This window comes from Fistularia commersonii, chromosome 30, assembly GCF_037954325.1.
Source record: "Fistularia commersonii isolate RoL2024-O1a breed Wild chromosome 30, RoL_Fcom_v1.0, whole genome shotgun sequence".
NCBI lineage: Eukaryota > Metazoa > Chordata > Actinopteri > Syngnathiformes > Fistulariidae > Fistularia > Fistularia commersonii.
In genome coordinates, this window is record NC_141313.1 from 8,059,913 (window position 1) to 8,079,238 (window position 19,326).

At 45.9% G+C, this 19,326-nt stretch overlaps 1 protein-coding gene across 1 annotated transcript in view; it reads left to right on the forward strand.

The window, feature by feature from the left end:
* The window catches only part of gabbr2 (gamma-aminobutyric acid (GABA) B receptor, 2), a 203,711-nt gene that overhangs the window by 148,776 nt on the left and 35,609 nt on the right, over positions 1-19,326 (forward strand). The gene's annotated exons all lie outside the window — the stretch shown is intronic.

The window sequence follows — 19,326 nt, forward strand, 5'->3', positions numbered from 1 at the left end:
TGTACTGTTGATTTGTCGAGCGATTCCCGGTCACAGAGATTATTACCTAAAAAATATGAGTATATTTGGACATTGCCCACCCTCCCCCCCCAAATAAAAAGATACCCGCCTTGGGCTGTAGCGCTAGCATCCTTGTCGTGTTTGTTATTTTTGGGTCAGGATATGAGCCAGGATGGCAGCCTCCTGTGCTGATCCCATGGCCAGGCATTTGCCAGCTTGGATGTGAGACATTGGCAAAGGCTCGCTGGCAAAGAGGTGTTTGGCTATTTCCTATGTGCAGTGGAAATGTAGATGAAAAACCAAAACTGCCATGAAGTTATTGGTTTTAAGGAGGCTCTGAATTTTCCAGATGGTTTCTGTCTAGCAAAGCACACAAAGGGTAAACCGCATGAAAGTTACTTTGTCGGCGACCTTGCGATTCCACAGGGCGAATTGAGACATTAACATTCTCATTTCAGTCTATAGGATTCAGTGAAAAATCAGGTTTAAACCCATTAAACCAAACCCACAGTATAAGATTATCAATATGAATAGTTGCAATTAGATAGATTGACTAATACCGGTAAATGAGCCCATCGCTGTCTTTGCAATGGTTGACAAATGGAATTGTTTTCTTTCCAATGTTGAAGCAGTGAGACGGAGCCCAGATGGAGAGGAAAGGGTGGCGGATGGGGGGGGGGGGCACTTTCTCATTGCAAATAACAAAAATGGTTCACAGTTTGACAGAAATGTGTATGTGTGTGGGGTGGGGTCATTAAGAACCTCATAGGTTATAGCATAAATGGGTTATATGGTAAATGGATTCTACTCATGAAGCTCCTTTCTGCCTTAATGGCACTCAAAGAGCTCTGTAATGTTACATTCCTCCTCCCGCGCCCGCTGCACACACACACACACACACACACACACACACACATGCTAGGCAGGGGCTGCAATGCAAAGTGTCGATCTGTAAAACGAGGGCAATCAGGGGGTTCGCCGTTTTGCTCAAGGACACTAAGACGGAGTCTGAGGAGTGGGTTTTGCGATCCGCCATCTGAGACGTGACGCCCATTTTCCCAGAGACCCCCAGAGCGCTCCTAACGGGCAGATGGTCTGTGCAGTGTGTGGTAAATGTTTGAGTCGGGGGGGTAAAAGGGGATTCCACGCTTGATATTAAGAGAAGTTAAGCATGAAGGAATTCAGAATCCATTTATTCCACAATCAATGGAGCCCTTAAACAAACATATAGGCTCTCATCACACAAAGGATGTAGGAATGAGCGAGGCAAATGAGGCAAGGCTGATGTTACTCTACGTTTGATATTTTAATGTCAGGAGTTCACATCGAATCCATTTTTTAGCGCTGTATGTTATTCCGTTTATGTGCGGACAAACACCTTAATAGGAAGCCGGGAGAGATACGGCTTACTTTGCCGCCGCTGTTAACGGCTAACAAGCGTGAGGCAATTTTTTTTTTTTTTTTTTTTTTTTTTTTTCCACTGCGGACGACTTGGATTCGACCGTCTTTGAAGACGGCGGACCTGGCGGACGCTGCTCGGCGGAGTTTTCCCTCTAATGAGTGATCTTTCAAGTCCCCCGGACCTCTGAACGCGTGCCACCAGACTGTTAATGCTTCAGAGGGGCCCAAAGTTGCAGAAAGCGACGACGGAGCGCGGGGCCCCGCCGACCCTTCTTCTGAGCCGAGGTCACCCGAAGGTCGCGGCGGTGAAAGGCTCCGCTGTTGGACTTTCAGCGAGAATCGTTTTCATCCCGATCGGATGCATTTGCATGTCGCTCGTTGCCAACGTCCTGCTGGCGAAAGGAAGGGTGGCCGCCGCCCAGCTCTGACTTTAGCATGTCTTCACTTAAAAGAAAACGTTGTGAAGTGTTAAATGGCACTTATTGAAGGCTACCGGGGATATTTTTTCTCCTTTTTTTTTTTACGCTCTTACTCTTTTGATGAACCGATTCCGGCGGGAATATTTCTGAGGGAGAGATTGAGCACGATATCATGCCAGACTTATTTACATTCTCGCACTTCTTTTAGTTTTTGCCAAAGATATACTTAGCATATTTGTACAATTCCAGACAAAACATTATTTCCTTTTGTGATGAGAGCCACTTCTATATATATATATATATATATATATATAAGTCTGCCTTCAGGGCAAAGCAAAACCTTGCTGAACATATTCATTTGTGAACGTTGTCAATGTGTGCCGTCACGTCCTGGTGGGGTATTCTCAGACTTTGAGCCCCTGGCCAGGAGAGTGTTGTGAATATATTAAGTGTTCGGTGTAGGACGCCGCGTCCCCACCGGGGTTTGGGATCTACATGCCTGGGCTGCGGCTCCACATGCCTGCCCGGCCTTCCAGATTTTTTTGCCGGCACCAGCGGCGCTCAGAGTTCCCCCGGGGTCTCGGCCGGAGCAGAGGCAGCCCCGGAGCTCCTCTGCGTCCGCCGGTCAGTTGGGAGGGAAAAACCCGGGAGGCGAGCCAAATACCCAAAAGGTTGCGAGCGGGAGAATGACGGGCGCGGGGTTGATAAAGCAGTCGAGTCAAACACTGTGTCTGTGGCGATAAGCAAAATAAGTTATTTCATATAGAATGAGTTGAACATATTCCACCTTAACCAGTGAGGGGACGGAGACATTTCTCCCCAGGGGCAGCTCGTAGGCGCAGTGATTCGCGACCCTGCCTCTCTTTGACCCCAACAGCAGGCTTTTCTGTGTGGAGTCTCCGGTTTCTTGCCTTAGAACAGACAAAGGAGGAGGTTCAATGAAAACCCTCAACTGTCAAACATGTGGATGAGAGGGTGAATGAAGTCTTCATATGAAGTGAAGAGAATAAATAAGTAAATAAGAGAATGACTGGTCGTGTGTTTCAATATGACTTGTGAATGAAGGAGTGAATAGTTGTATGTCTCTATATCAGGGGTGGCAAACTCATTTTGGCCACATACGGCCTAATTTGATGTCAAGTGGGCCGTGCCAGTAAAATTATTACCTAGAAGTAACACTAAGTCCAAATTTTTTCTTTGTTTTAGTGTAAAGGTAAATTATAAAACTCTTTATATGGAATGAACTGTTCTTGTAAAAAAATTACAAATTAATATTAAAAATGAATATTAAAAAAGATTGGATGAAATTGGATCCCCTAAAAATATTGTTGAGTTAAAAGAAAAAATCTTGTAATTGTAGTAAAAATTTGCCACTAGCATTATTTGAAAATTGATTGGTAGCATGTATAAGAGGAGGTATGATATTTACAAGGCTATTTGTGGCTATTCTGGTTATTAAATCAATCATTTTAATTTTGCCCGTTTTAACAATGTCACCAGATGTTTTTTCATCAAAAATCATTTTCTTTTCAAATTTTGAAGCAAAAAATACATTGCAAAGTTACTTTCTAATTTTTTCCTTGCCCTTTTTTTTTTTTTTTAAAACCCAATGTATAAAACCCCCAGATGCATGGGAAACAAAACAAGTGGGCCGCACCAACACAAGCACTAACAGTCTATGACCACTGAGAAAAAGAAAACTGAATTTTAACAGACAACATCAGGAGACCTACTTAAAATATGATTTTATCAGGACAGGTGTTTCCCATGTACAGAACCCGCTCTGTATAATATGCGGTGAGCGGCTCTCCAATGAGGCAATGTAAGCTCCAAAACTGCTTTGCCACTTGGAGCCCACTTGCTAAGCCTTTGGAATATTTTGAAAGAAAAAAGCAGGAATACTTATATATTTCTATTAACATTAATATGTAATTATCCACCACACCTTAAAGGCTGGTCCATGAAAAAATTGATGACATTAAACCGCTGGGGACCGCTGGTATGAATGAATGAATGAATGAATGAATGAATGAATGAATGAAAGCTCATACATGATGTGTTTCACATTCAGAGCCTTCTGTCGGCCAGGCCAGCAGATCGGAGGGGTGTGGATACAGCAGTCGATGTTCAGTTCGGAACTTAAAAAACAAAACAAAAAGAAAAAAAAAAAACAAGTCATTTAAACCAAATGACGGATGACAGCCCCTCGGCAGGTTGTGTCAGACTCGATGTGCTGTCATTTTTTTTTTATTTTTTACATTTTTACATTATTTACCTCGAATAAAGGATGCCCGGCTGGGACCAAGGAATTTACCATTCAGAAAAATAAAGCTCCTGGATAATATATCAGAGCTTGTTATTTATTTATTTAGTTAGTTATTTAGCAGGAGAGCTTGTGTTTGCAGAACTTTCATCTCGTAACTTTTCCATCAGAGGGCTGTAACTCAATCGATCTACATTTTACTTTGCATCAGCACCGTCGTAACTCCAGGGATAACCTTCTGTTTTTATCGCACTAAAGACGTGGCGGCGGCGGCGGGTCCCCGGGCATCCAAATTTATGGCGAGATTGTACCGGCAGGACTTTCAGAATCTTATTCCATCTCATAACAGCCCCTGGAACGCACACATTTTCCTTGTCTACGTTCTGTCAGAAAAACCCAGTCGAAGAAATATGGTTGTGGTTTTGTAAGTCGCCGGGGGATCTTGGCGGCGGCGGTGGCGAAGCGGAGGGTCTCCACGTGCTCCGTCAGATGCTGCAAAAGGCTCTTACAGATGAGAATTAGCTAACGCGAAGGCCCGGTCGTGAGCCATTTTCCATGCCGATTTCGTTTTTCGCAACAGCCGTCCCTGAGAAAAACACTCCGGAGGGGCTGATTCCTTCAACACGTGCTCTCATCGAAATAAACACCGGGCTGCTTTTTCAAAAGGCACGTATCTTCCGACCATGTTGACACTCGGATCGCATTTGCCAGACGGACAAAGCGGCGGGGCGGGGCGGGGGAGGGATTAAGCTGCCTGAGTAACGATTCTCTTGGCGGCAAAGGATCGGTGTCTTGTCGCCACGGCGCTGCCGACGGTCTTTAACTGGACAGACAAAAACTTACAGGCGTCGAATCGGCAAAGCCTCGGATTAGCGCTCGGGTCGCTTTTATTCATCCGCGTCACCTTCACCGTGTTTCTAAACAACACTGGAGATTGATGGCGGAGGCACCCTGGCCCACTCAGGAGACAGGAAGTGTTCAATTTCATGCCTGTGGAGCAGCTTGTAATGCAGGGTCCTCTTTTATAGAGCACCTTTGTTCCAAGAAGGGCCATTAGTTTTCCTGGGAGGTTTTTTCCCTTCACGGCGAGGCAACCTCCATGCATCGGCGACCATTTTTACATTCTCCTCTCTTTGACGCGTGCCTCCATTCCCCCTCTCTCAACCCAACGGCAGAGGTAATACTGACCTCGACTTCCCCGAGCCGTCTCTACCTGCAGTACTGTTTTTGGGGGGGGTCGCTATCCTAACCACCCGAACCGCGCGTCTTAGGGGATTTCCTTATTGACTCCAACAGGAGGAGCTATTGTTTACGTGAAACGTACAAATGGCCGTCGTTCATCGACGAATAACCGAAGGGAGTGTTTTTGAGAGATCTGTTATCAAATGCAGTGGTTTTTCCTCCGATATGTGGAACATGTATTAAATGTTTAGCAATTCCACTTCACGGCAGGAATCAGAATCACTTTATTTGGCATTGAGAAGCAATTGGTCGGCACATGGGTAGCATAAACACCTAAAGATTCAATATCTATAAATAAGTATGAAACTATATAATAAGCACTACATCTGTTTATGTAAACAAATCCATAAAGTGTACAACTATGCTTTGAGTAGGTCCAAAAACAGAATATATTTTGAACAGAATAATATGTGTATATCCTCGGCATTCTCCGCTTTCCCGGTTTCCTCCCACAGTCCAAATACAAGCAGGAAGTTCATTGGAGACACTATTTTGCCCAGATATGTGACGAATGTCCAGATGTTTGAGAGAATGAATGGTTGTATCACTTAAGGGTTGCTAAATGTTTGATATTGAATGTTTGTATGTATCTTCATGACGTGTGAACGCGAAGGTGAATATTTTTTTGTCTCTATATGTGGCCCTCTGATAGACTGATGATCGATCCCTGCCTCTCGCTCAAAGATAGCTGGAAAAGACCCCGGCTGCCCGTGATCCTGGCTGCAGGATAAGCAACATGGATGATGAATGATCGCAATACATAACAATAATACAAAGTACATTATTGTAATCTAATGAAATATATACAGTTCTTCCTGCTCGATCTTCTTTTAGCAACTACTAATTTAACATCATCAAACCCCAACCTATTTGAACCCGCGAGGGAAAAACAGAGTGGTGTTTTTGTTCTTTTAGCCATAACTGCTGCACACGCACCGACACACACGTTTGCAGAAACACGGTGATGTTGGCAGGGTTTGTGTTTTTCTTGGAAAATTGCAATTACAGCACACACAAGCGCTGGGTATGTTGGCCGCTTTCAACTGAAGTAGCGGCTTTTTCCCACCGAGTCCACCGGAGCGCTTCATTATTTAAGCCGGATACACAGCAGTTAGACCCCAGACGGCAAACACCGTCAAGTCCCGCCTGCGCTGAGTGTTTAACCCTGGAAACACACACCGATACAACAGCTCCTGACCGGGCGATAGAATCTCCCGGCTCAAAATGCGGCTAATGAAACCGAATGATCCTTCGTCAGAAAAGCACACGTATTAACACGTAGACGAAGAGACTGACAATGAGAGATCCCAGCGGGACGCTTGATTAAAGATGACAAATTGATAGCCATCTGAGTAAAACTACAAGATGAGACCGAAGATCATTTAGGGAGTAACATGTTGGGGTGTAACACAAGGGGGAGGCGGGAGCTCCCGAGTCTTATCCCATGGCTGCACTTCAAGCCGGCTATATTAATTTGCGGTATGCAAATGATGTGCCCTAACCAGAAAATGACTGGTGACCTTGACGTCTTCCCCCGACCTCTGATTTGCACGTGGGCGTGAACTGTGAGAAACGACGACGAGATGAAGGGCACGCTGGCCGAGAGGGCGACGATCGCTACATCGCTTTTCACCGGCGATCAGATTACTAAATCCTCAGAGCGCCGGGAAGGCTCTGCAAAAGGCACATCTTTTTTCTTTTTATTTTTTCTTTCCTCTTTCCCCGAGAGCTCACTGCGAACCGGAACGGCTCCGGCCGCCTCGGGATCATCCCGGGAATGCTGATCGAGACGTTTGGCCGCGGTGAGCAATTAGATCCATTTTGTGGCTCGTTAATAATTGAGCATTTGTTAATGGCGTGGATGCTTCAGCGGCAGCGCGGGCTGCTGGTGGCCAGCAGATTAAGCCCCACTCTAGAGGCACAAGGTACAGTGTCGCTGCACGCACGTGCGCCGAAGAATGCGTGCATGTGTGCGGATCACATTTTGTGTCGCCCCCCTCTCTCGCTCTGTCTCTCCCTGTTTTCATGCCTATGACCTTGTGCGTGTGCGTATGCATATTTCCACCTGTTTGTTTGTATAACTTGCACGTGGAAGGTATCCCTGTGTGTTTACGTGCATCTCCTATGTGCGGCCATTGTCTCCTGAATAATGAAGGACAAACTATCAAGAAAGGATGATTAGCATTCTGGTGGATGGCGCAGCAGACCCCCTCTATTCTCGTCTGTCTTCTGCTCACCCCCCCCCACACACACGCACACACACACACACAAACACACACACACACACACACACATACGCACGCGCAACCCCTCCCACCTCTCCCTCGTCTGTCGTTCTCCCTGCCTGGGAATGACTGTAAGCGTCGGCAGGCGGGCACTGCAAAAAGAATATTCTAGTGTGGCATCACCATGGCAACGGCCACGGTTTCTGACATCCGTAAAGCAGAGAGCGGCACTGTTGATCCGTGAGACAAAAATAGCGAGTTTGGGGCTTCCACTTCGGCGTGACAACACATGCAGCACGGGAACAAATCTATGTTTTTGTGGAGTAACAGATATATTTGTGTGCGTTTTTTGCAAGGTGACATTTTAGTCCCTGTCTTTTCTGCCAGTCGTCCGTCTTTTGTTTTGTTTTGTTTTTTTGCCTCAATTATCGAGACCGTCCTGTTTCCGGGTCAAGTGGTTTAAATTCATTTGTGGGTCCTTGCCTAATAATCATTAAAATTTGACATTTTGTGCTTGCGGATGCAGCTTGTTAAATAAAACATGGACGTAAACAGTATTTGTTCTTCCAACCCCTTTTTTCCCTCCATGATTAAGCTTTTTTAATAATTGAATAGTGGGATATTTGCCGTATTCTTGTGAAAATTACGAGCTGGGGGGATGAGCCACATGAAAATCACACACACACACACACACACACACACACACACACAAAACAAACACACACGTGCACTCAGTTGTTATACTGTATGTACCCCACATATGATGATTCGCAGGTATATATATAACTAACCAAGCACAGGGTTAAAAACATCGCCAGAATCCTGTGCCGACTATATTTTCCTGAAAACAAGGTAAATCGACCCTTGTCAATCAAAGAAAAATTTGAGCAGTTTTTACAAGTCTGTATGTGTCTATAAGCACTTTCCTATTTGTCCACCCCCCAAATGGTTTTCCATCCCCTTCAATCTGTGCCATTGCTTTCCATCATGTGTCCGCCTGCTTGGAATTGATTGAAAAAAAAAAAACAAGCCCTCAGTGACAGAGCTGGTGTCCACCTGAAATATTCCCTTTTCTTCTCCCTCTATTTATTCCTCTCGCCGTCCTCCGGTTCGCTTACAGCGTGGATTTCTTTGATACAGATGTAGATGCAAAAATTTACAAATTATTATCCTCTGAGTGATATAATGAGTAATGCTGGCTCGACAAGGTGTCACTACGCAAATCTTAAACTTGGCCTTTTATACTTGATCATAAAATAGTCAAAATACAAAAGATGAATTGAAATTTTCATGCTTTCAATCCGATAGTTGAAATAATCTGGTTCTTGAAATAATCTGGTTCTTAATTTTCAAACTGCTCTGCTAGCTAAAAGAGTATATCTGTTAATATTAGAAAGATAGTAGCCCAAGGGCGGGGCTTTATCCTACAATAAACTTCTCATCAGTTCACTGCAACAGCACCGCCGTCAATCCCAAATGCTGGAAGGAACCAAAATGGCAAAAGGCCTGAAATAACACGGCCGAGAATTGCGATACAGTGACAGCCTAGCATTATTAGCTCTCCCCTGCAATTTCTTCATTTGATGGATTCTCCATGGGGCCCAACAGGACTCATAACATGGATTGGCTTTTTGAAGGGGGAACAATACAATCAGAGATTGAGATATTAACAATAAAATAAATAAATGGTGGTGCAGGAGGAGGGATCAAATTCGCCCATATTGGATGTGGAGCTCAAAATATAAACATATTTCTTTTTAACGAACATGGAAGCCAATCCCTGAAGGTCAAGCAGATACATTATAGTCCAAAGGTGGTTGTACATTATAGATAACTGCAGTATACGCTCCTAAAATAAACAACAACAATAAACGCACAAATAAACCCAATTCATAGACATATAACGCCGCGTGTGCAGAGAACACACACAAAGATAGGCATCTGCTCGGCGTGTGCTCCCCCCATCCCTGTGCGCGTCACCGCTTCTTCACCGAGTTCCTCCGTGTGCTGAATGCGTATGAAGGACGAGATGCTCTCACCTTGATAGCAGGTGGAAAAACACCGCCCTGTCTGAATTCCTCCAAATCCGCCCGGCTTTCAAAGTAGTGTGCTCTCTTCGCGCTATTTGAAAATATATATGATTGAGATTTATGCTGCGCCCCACACCCTCTTGCCCCACTTGTATTTGATCTGAGATCGGTTGACCTGCGCGACACCCCGACCGGCGACATTCCCGCTGAAGAGGCAGATGAGATATAAAGCCTTTGAGGCCACGTTTTTTTTTTTGTTTTTTTTTTTTTTTTAAAGAAAGAACAATGTCATCTGCAGCATTATTCATGCGGCTCTGACATGCTGCGCTAAGATGGTGCCAAGATGGGCTTTGAGGCTCCCTTTGTTAGCCTTGAGTAAAGCACCAGCTGAGATCAATGCCTTTTCAAAGCAAACTGGGTCATTAAGGGATAACCACCACCCACCTAGGCCTTCGCTCATCGACCACCTCGGAGGGGGAGAAGGAGGGCGTGAAAGTACACAGACTTCACACGTCGTGGATCTCTGTTACCGAGTGAGCGTCCGAAAAACTGGAGTTTCTATTTTACGAAAAGTAGGGTAATATAAGTTACTCTCTTTCTGTTTTAACGTGTTGCTTTGCGTCCAAATTCGGTGTTTGGCCTTTTTATAGAAGAAATGCTTTCTGCGCATCACCCTCCATGTCATTGCAGTATTTCACAGGTGTACCCTGGAGATCCTGGTATAAATAGGGATACGCCGTTATAAATATCCCAACCTGCAGACCAACGTCATGACTTACAGTAACTCTGCCTGGACAACGCTGCAACAAACTTCAAGACAACGGCTTCATGAGTGTTTAAGGACAGGGGGCAAGTGAAGTCATGTAAAATCATGTTTGTTACCGGACAGATCGGCCCGGCATGAGCGTCTTCTGAGTCAGCAGACCAATCAAACCGTTGGGACCTTCTTGCTGTAAGGCGGAAGCGTTAACCACTGCAGCTCCGTGCCGCCCCGGTCAACATCACATGTAAATGAATGAAGCCGAAAGCGGCACGATAATAGCTAGTTGTCATAGAGGGGAAAGTTTCAGAGTGACATGCTGAAAAAGAAGAGTGGGGGGGGGGGGGGGGGGGGGGGGTTTGGTAACAGCAGCTGGAGCACAGTCCACCTCTGCTGACGAATTCAATGTGTGAGGAGAGAGAAAATTAGCGGGAGAGGACCAACTCCTAGAACGAATGGAATCCAAAAAATCGCCCCCGAAGTCTGGTTTACTACCTCTTGTCCGGGTTGGACGAACAGAACTGTCCAAATGTTTGAACACTCAATTGTTTTGTCCACATACTGGTGAAAAGATAGGGGGAAGCAAGACATCTGGCTGAGTCAGCAGAGTCTTCGGCTTAAACAACCTTTTTTATTTAAGGGGAATAGTTATTCCGTACGCTTCATGGTTAGTATTTGTTGTGTTAAAGAGAGGAGATGCTGACAGCGTTATCGGTGAATCACGAGGGAAGGTGCTTCGCTTCAGAGCCGCGTTGTTTGTCGACACTCCGACGGGCAAATTGGACACGTGGTTCTGCACGGCTGAACCCGTTCAAGTGGATCTGTCAAGGATGGAGCCGGGTGACGATATTTCCCTTTTTTCTCGCCTTTTTGTCCGTTTATCCACGTGCCACGCGACGATTCCTTTCTGGTGATTTCCGCACACCTTCATTTCACTCCCTCCCACTTTTAGCACAAGCGCAAAATATGCAAGATTACCCCTGACCTCCGCCGCCACCTTCACCTCGCCTCTGCTCTCCTTTCACTTTTTCTGCTGGGTTCATTTTCCTCAGCTCCTCTCCTGCTGCTCCTCCAGACTGCAGTTGCTAGGCAACTGCTGATTGCGCATGAGGGGTATGCAATTGACCAATTAGAAGTCTTCCAAATGAAAAGTGGTGTCAAGAGTTCCTGCAGTTTCAGCTACGGCCTCATCCTGTGCCAACTGTAAACGGTCAGAGGATTAAGTCGTAGCTGCATGTACAGTATGGATGTGTGTGTGTGTGTGTGTGTGTGTGTGTGTGTGTGTGTGTGTGTGTGCACCTGTGAGAGCGGCATCCATATCCGCCACTGAGAGGTTGGAGTCAAAGCACCAGATGATCAAATAAATAAAATACGTAACATTAGTGAACTTCAAAATGGCAGATGCAGATTAGCGACTGGTTTCCAGATGACGTCCGGGAGCCATGTTACTTTTTTGCTTCTAGTTACGGCTAATAAGTCAGATTTTATCTGGAAAAATCTCAAATCTGGTTGGGGGACACCTTCTCCCGCTCCACATGCGATGAAATAATCTTCCCCCGTGACTCATGTCGGCACCAAAAAACGTAACACTTCCTCCTCGGCCCGTGTCCCACCTCCTTGCCGAATTCGAGTGAAGATCGGCCAGGTGTTTTTTTTTTTTTTAAATAACACAATCAAAATGCAAAAAAAAAAAGAGAGGGATAGAGCAAAGCGATCCTCCTCGGAGGAGGTAATAAGTGATGTTCCTGTGATCTCGCTCTCACCCACACATGCAACCGCCGCCTCCCATTTGTATCAATTTAATCCTGTCTGTTTTTATTTTCTCCCCTTACGTCTCTTTTTCTGTTCGCGCATTTTCATCTGGTCCCTTTCCTTCTGCGTTCCGTCTTCCGCCCTCCCTTTGTCTCTCTTTCATACCAGAGACATCCTCCATTAGAGACCAGACACATCCATCAATGTTCTCTCTCTTTTTGCTCATCCACAAGCCCCCAGGATCCCATTATGGGGCTGCAGCTGATACAAACTCGTACAGACGCATGCGTGCAAGCACACACACACACACGCACACACACACGTGATTGTAATGCCATCGCTTCAGAAGACATTACACAAGCTGCACGTCTAACATTTGCCATCACCTGGACTTTAATGAAAACAAGTGAGCCGGGGTTCTGTTGATGGCTGCCACTCGAACGTGAAGATGGCGATGAGGATGATGATGTTGATGATCGTGTCCATTTCCATCTTCCATCCGCAGCGTACGACCATCATTAACCGTGCTGGTTGTCCTCCTCGAAGAGGTGGAGGTCAGTGACCTTTGACCCCACGACACAAACCGAAAACCGAGCCGATCAGATTACTCTTGGGAGGGTGCGCACTCGGAGAAAATCCCATTGAAGTTCCTCTCGGAATATTTTCATTTTATCATCCAGTTAACCTTTACCTGGATATGACATGGTAATGGAATAGTTAATTGAACTGCTGTCTCTTTGGCCTTTCCCACACATAATATAAGCAGAACTATCCAGAAACACAGATGGTGTGATATGTATGTGTGTGTGTGTGTGTCCCTATTGTCAGTATGATGAACAAGTACTAGAGCATACCAGACGTGGTTCTGTGCCAAATTAGAAACATCTGAAATATTTGATGCAGCAACCTTCAATATGAAGACACACAGGAGGACTTTAATCGATACATGCAGTTTTTGTTTTTCAGCGTGTTTGCTTTATTTTACACATGCCAGGGCGTAACAGTTACACAAGCCCAAAATGATGCAGAAAAGAGTCCTGAGCCCAGTCACACGCAGACAGGAAAGAATCAGAGTAAAATGCTAAAGCAGATTTAGGTGCCTTGTTTGACTCTGACAGGGGGCAGTGTAGAGACTCCATGTTCTCCCCATGTTAGTTTCCTCTGGTTTCTCCAGTTTCCTCCCTCAAAATACATGCAGGAGGTTTAATAGGAGACCCTAAATTGCCCAGATGTGTGAATAAATGTGAGAGTAAATGGTTATATCTCTCTCTATGACATTTGAATGAAAGAGTTTATGGTTGTTGGTCTCTAAATGTAGCCCCGCAATCGACTTGCGACCACCCCGACAGCTTGGATAGCCTCCAGCTCCAGTGTGACCCTGAGTGCAGGGTAATCAGTATGGATAATGAATGAATGAATGCTAAAGTAGGTTATCAATACACCGTGACGGCATCCATCTTAAGTATAAGCCATGTTTTGAGAAACCCATTTGTTTGATTTGTCTCTTCTTTGTTGGAACAGGCCCATCGTCGGCATAACATATGGCTCGGTGTTTTTCAAACAACACGAGCCATATGTTGAATACGCTCTTACCATATTATATTCGATATCAGTCATGGAGAAACGCTGTGATGCAATGAATTGTCTTTAATTGATATAAAAAGATGTGTTTTTACACTCCTGTTCTGATTGATTTGACAGCGCCGGCGAAACTATTACGACACCGTTACTCCCGTCGTAATGAGGGCAGCAATAATTGGCCCTTTTCCCAGCGTTTACCGTGCAGCACCTGATCCGATTTTTATGCGAACCAGCAGGGCAGGGTGACGAGAGCGCGGTTCCCCCCAACAACGATGAGAATATTCAGAGGTACGCGGCTCGTCTCCTGCAGCTCCTCGTGTAACAGCTCACCGTAGCCTCTCCGTCTTGTTCCATTACTCCTTGCAGTAATTCAAATTGATCCGCTCGAGTCTCGGATGATATGACGTAATATACTGCGAGAGGGTGGAAATGTGTCCGCGGCTGGAGATGCGGTACGAACGTTTCCACCGCGGAGACAGATCTGGGAAGTTTTATCTCGGGGTCTCTCTGCGATCATTTGATCCAAAAGAAATTCAAATATTAAATGAATAAAATAAACCCCCTGTTTTGCGAAGTAATGTGATTTGTGCCGACACGGGGGGGGAGGAGAGCGAGCATCAGAACGAGCCCCCCCTCCCAAAAGGATTAGCGAACGCAACTTATCCGAGGTTTGTTTTTGTTTAGGGCGCGACTCCGGAGGAGGAGAATAAGCGCATGTGCCGGGCTGTGGTTAATATTTAAGATTTTCCTTAATTAAAACCGCAAAGCAATTACTGTGTCATCACGCTGTTACATATCAATCCTGTGACGGCTTCACAAAACCCGATCTCTAATTAATTGGGCGGGCTCGCTGAGAACGCAAGGGTTTTTATTTTTCCCTGTGCGAGGCCAGGAAAGAAACAGCAAACAGAAGCAGCGAACAATGACGCACTGAAGATCTGTGATAATAAGGAAAAATATTAAGAATCCTCTCATATATTGAAACTTTTTTTTTTTTTCGGAGGGGGTTAAACTAATACCAGACACTAAGATGGATCTCCAGTAATTAACAGATCAATAATCATGGCGGTGGCATGGCGGTGCCCAAAACTGTGAATGGTTGAATGTCTCCATATGACAAGAGAATGAGAGATTAAGTGGTTGAAAGTCTGTACATGATGTTTTAATGTTTGAATATCTATTCATTTAAAAAAAAAAGATTGTAGAGATTAATACAACTTAAGCTTAGCTTTGGGTGATGTTGCAAAATGACAAAACAAAGGAATCTCTGCCTGTCTGTTGTCACGTAAACATCCTCCCCGTGATAAATCGCGCTCACACTTTACGGTTGCCTTCACGAGTTTTAACCGTAAAATTTTATTTGCATAGTCAATGAGCTCCGACGCTGCGACGCGTGAAATATTATCCGGCTGGAATAAAAACGTAAACCGCGGACCACGGCGATGAATCCATGAATAAAGTAGCGACTCCATTCTTTTTTTTTTTTTCTCCGTCTCCTGTTGCACACACGTGCGCGGCTCCTAGACGGAGCTCACCTCACGTCAAGGACGAGGAGGCGCCACCGAGAGCGTTTGGTGCCTCGGCGACGTCGCGCGGGATGGTCAATTAAAGGAGGTTAATAACCGACCCCATACGTGGGTGTACACACACACGCGCACACACACACACACACATAGGGGATGTACTCCCATTCCAAGGAGTCAGATATAGGAGTACACAAGGTCATCTGGTGATGGGGAGATGAGAGCACTTCACCGCTGCTTGAACAGAGTATCGGCGCTGCCTCAGCACTTTGAGCCGGGGAGCACAAATACATTCTGTTAAGTGGAGTTCTTTTACACAAGACCTTGAGCCTTCGGTGCGGCGGGCCTTCGCACACAGACCCGAAGCAGAGGGGACGCGGAGAAAAGGATGACGGGAGGCTCTCGGGAGAGAAGAGAGCGCCGGAAGAAGAAAAGGTGAGGAGAGGACAAGCGGAGAGGTGGGGCGAGAGATGGGAAGTGGAGAGGTGAAGCGGCGGAGGGGATCTGGCTATAACTACTGATATGGAGACATTAGGGGAGGTGAGGTTGAAGATATGTGATGGGAGACAGAGCGGGAGAGAGAATGGGAGAATAAGGGGTGTCGCGGCTGCTTATCGTCACACCGCCGGGGGGGTGACATTGAATAGCACTTGCCGTCGGCGCGGAGCCCGCGAAACGGGAAGGTCAGATAATTAAACCCGGCGTCGCTGCAACAAGCTGGCGCTCCGCCAGCCTCACTCCCATCCTTTAACTCCACCGGTGATGGTTGAGATGTTTATTCGGAGGCTACAAACTTTCGGTGCATTTTGCGGAGGCTCACACAAATGGATACTTATCTCGTTTACATTTGCTAACAATGCTGCTGCAGTGTATGCGGAAGGGAGGCACGGTGGCCCGAGCGCCTTACGACAAGAACCTTCCTGCGTCGGGTCTCCACCACGTCCGGGTGGGTTTCTTCCAGCTTCTCCAGTTCCCTTGCACGGCACATAAATTGAATGAGAGGGTGAACAGTATTGAGTCTATATATGATATGTGGATGACAGAGTGAATGGTTCCATGTCTCCATATGAGGTGCGAACGAGAGAGTAAAAGATCTTAAATCTCTACATGACGGGAATGATTGTTTCTTTCTTTGTGGACATGTGATCGACCGGCGACCGGTGCAGGGTGAAGCACGCCTTTTGCACGACAGCACTCCCGCGACCCTGTGCAGGATAAACAGTATACAGAATGAATGAATGAATGAATGGATGGATGAATAAATATTGTATGACATGAATGCAGTCACTAGAGATAGCAAAACTTTGATATTTTAGTCACACTATTACAAGCTGCTTAGGTCACATCCCCGGGTCCAGCAGATATATTTCCTTAGCAGATTTGAAACGATCTCCGGCTTTATTTGGTGAAAACTCTGTCACCTGTCTGTCAAGCGATGCTGTGACAGATGCGGTCGACCTATCACGGCGATGCTCCGTTTAAACCCTCTGTTCTCTCACCTTGAAACTCAGCTTTGCTTCCTGACATTTCTTTTTTTTCCTCTGATTTAATTTCATACGATCCCTATTTGACCCCGTTAAGTTTTTGTTTTAGACTAAACCCGCTCACTTTCGTTTTTTTATTGTCAGCTTTGCAGTTGAGGCATTAATATACAGCTTCAGGCATGATTAATAATGCTCTTTTGATTTAATTAAGGTGACGCGAACAAAACATTCAGCTGCAAATGGCTCCAATTAAGTTGTAATCTGATGTGTAGCATTGTAAGTGGATAACCGCCTCACGGGTTACTGAGTTAAGCCGCTGAAACCTTGTAAGGAAATTCTTCTAAACCTATAGTCTAGACCGAACAAAGCTCGGGGAATTCACAGTTAATTACCTTCTCGGTCCTTTTAATATGCCTTTTGCTTTGCATCAAACATCTCGGCCCTTGTTTCCCCTCCCATCTACATCCCCCGGTCCCCGCAGCCTCCTCTGCCATCTGCAGTCCTCCAGAAAGCCGAGGAGCGGAGGAGAGATTATGAATGTCTTGGATCGATACGCTCAGAAAATGCACGGCGGGTGTTGCAGGATGTGAACCATATGGCTGCGGTTGAACTCTTACCCATGTGTTTAGCTGCTCCGGCGTTTCTAATGTGGCCGGTGGGTCCGCGAGAGCCCGACTCGCTGCAGGTCAGAAGCAGTGGTAATGGATGAAGTACACAGATTGGGTACTCGGTTAAAGAATGAGTACTTTAACTTGTAAACACATAAGTACCTGTTCATATTCTTATCTCACATGTACCAATGTTTCTTTGTGAGACCCCTCATCCATCCATCGTCTGATGCTTATCCTGCGCTCGGGGTCGCGGGAGACGCCGGAGCCTCTCCCAGCTGTCATCGGGCAAAAGACAGGGTACACCCTCACGTGCTCATTCGGGGCAATTTTCCCAATTAACCTGCTGCCTGTTTTTGGACTGTTGGAGGAAACCCACGCAGACAACATGCAAACAGAAAGGTCATCTTGTCGGAATCAAACAAGGGCGCTTTGTGCTGTGAGGCCAAAGCGCTAACCGCTACGTGTGGGACCTCGTCCCATAATTCATTTGTTTGTTCATTCAGCCTATATCTATACCACTTAACCTGAAATTAGGGTAGCTTGGAGGGATCCCAGCTGTCACTGGGCAAGAGACAGGGAGGCGTAGAGCCATTCACCCCTTCATTCACACCTCAGGGACATACAACCAACCCCTCATTCTCTCTTCACACTCCATTGAGAGACATGCAACCATTCACACATTCATACAAGCTCAGAACCCAGTGGAAACCCATGCAGACGCACGGAGAACATGGTGACTCAACACAGGAAGGTGCCGTCTTGGAAGCAAACCGAGGGCCTTCTTGCTGTGAGGTGGAAAGCTGTGACCTGTGCGCCACCATGCCATACTAATGGCTTTACATTACATTACATTACATTACATTGCATTTGGCAGACGCTTTTATCCAAAGCGACTTACAATAGAGGACATAGGGACTGCAAATACACTTGCAAATACACGATGCACAGGAAATATACAGAACAGTAAGCTTGGGTTAGTGAGTTTTTTTTTTGTTGTTTTTTTTTTTGACAAAGACATACGCAAACGTACAGACACACACACACACTGCATAGCCTAACTTGCTGCCTAACCTGATCTGGGGCATCAGCGCAGTAAAAAGTCCTGAAAGAGAACAGTTTTTACCTGTTTCTTGAAGGTTGAGATAGGTGATGCTAGTCTTGTTGCTTCTGGAAGTTTGTTCCACCACTGAGGTAGTAGAACTGAGAACAGTTTTGCCTGAGATCGCTTAGAGCGAGCAAAAGGTACTGCAAGTAGGTTTGTATTAGAGGAACGCAGCTCTCTGCCGGGAAGTTTTAACTCGAATAATGAAAACATTTTAGACAAAAAAACAGGTTTCCCAGAAATCAAAAGCTATGCTTTGAACATCAAAATGAGAAAACCGCTGAAAAATGACCAAATGTCACACTGAATCCAATGTTCATCAATGATGCTACTATGAGGCACCTGTTTCTGAAACACCCCCATCAATGAGCAGCAACTGTTTCAAGTCACAGCATTTAGCATTTCGCACCATTTAGCCTGAACCGGGCGATGCGACGGAGTCACAACAAACCCGTCCACTTGCACGACGTTGCGACTCCTCCACAGACGCGTCTGGAGCATCCGACTGCAGCCGAATGGAGCGATAGCTGCACGGTGACACTTTAACCGTAGAGGCCCGACTGGAGACGACTGTTGAAAATTACAGCCATTAATGATGAATTATCTGTCATGTGCGAACCGCTTGTTTATTTCGCTGTTAAATCGTCTGATTGCTTCTCTGTGGCACATGGCACATTATCAGCTGCAGCGAGGCGGGCGCTCTCTGCGTGATATGCGTGAGATGTGTCACCGCGGATTAGTGAGGGAGCAGCGGCGCAGAAGAGGTGTTCGGTGCGAGAGGGAAGAAAAAAAAAGCAAGAAAATGTGATGGTGGAGAAGGAGAGAGAGGGAGAGAGAGAGAGAGAGTAATAGCCGAAAGATGATTAGATAGCAATGAAGAGATCCTTGTGTGATCCAGCCGGAGTCGGCTGATTGCAGGTTGGGCCGTGTGTG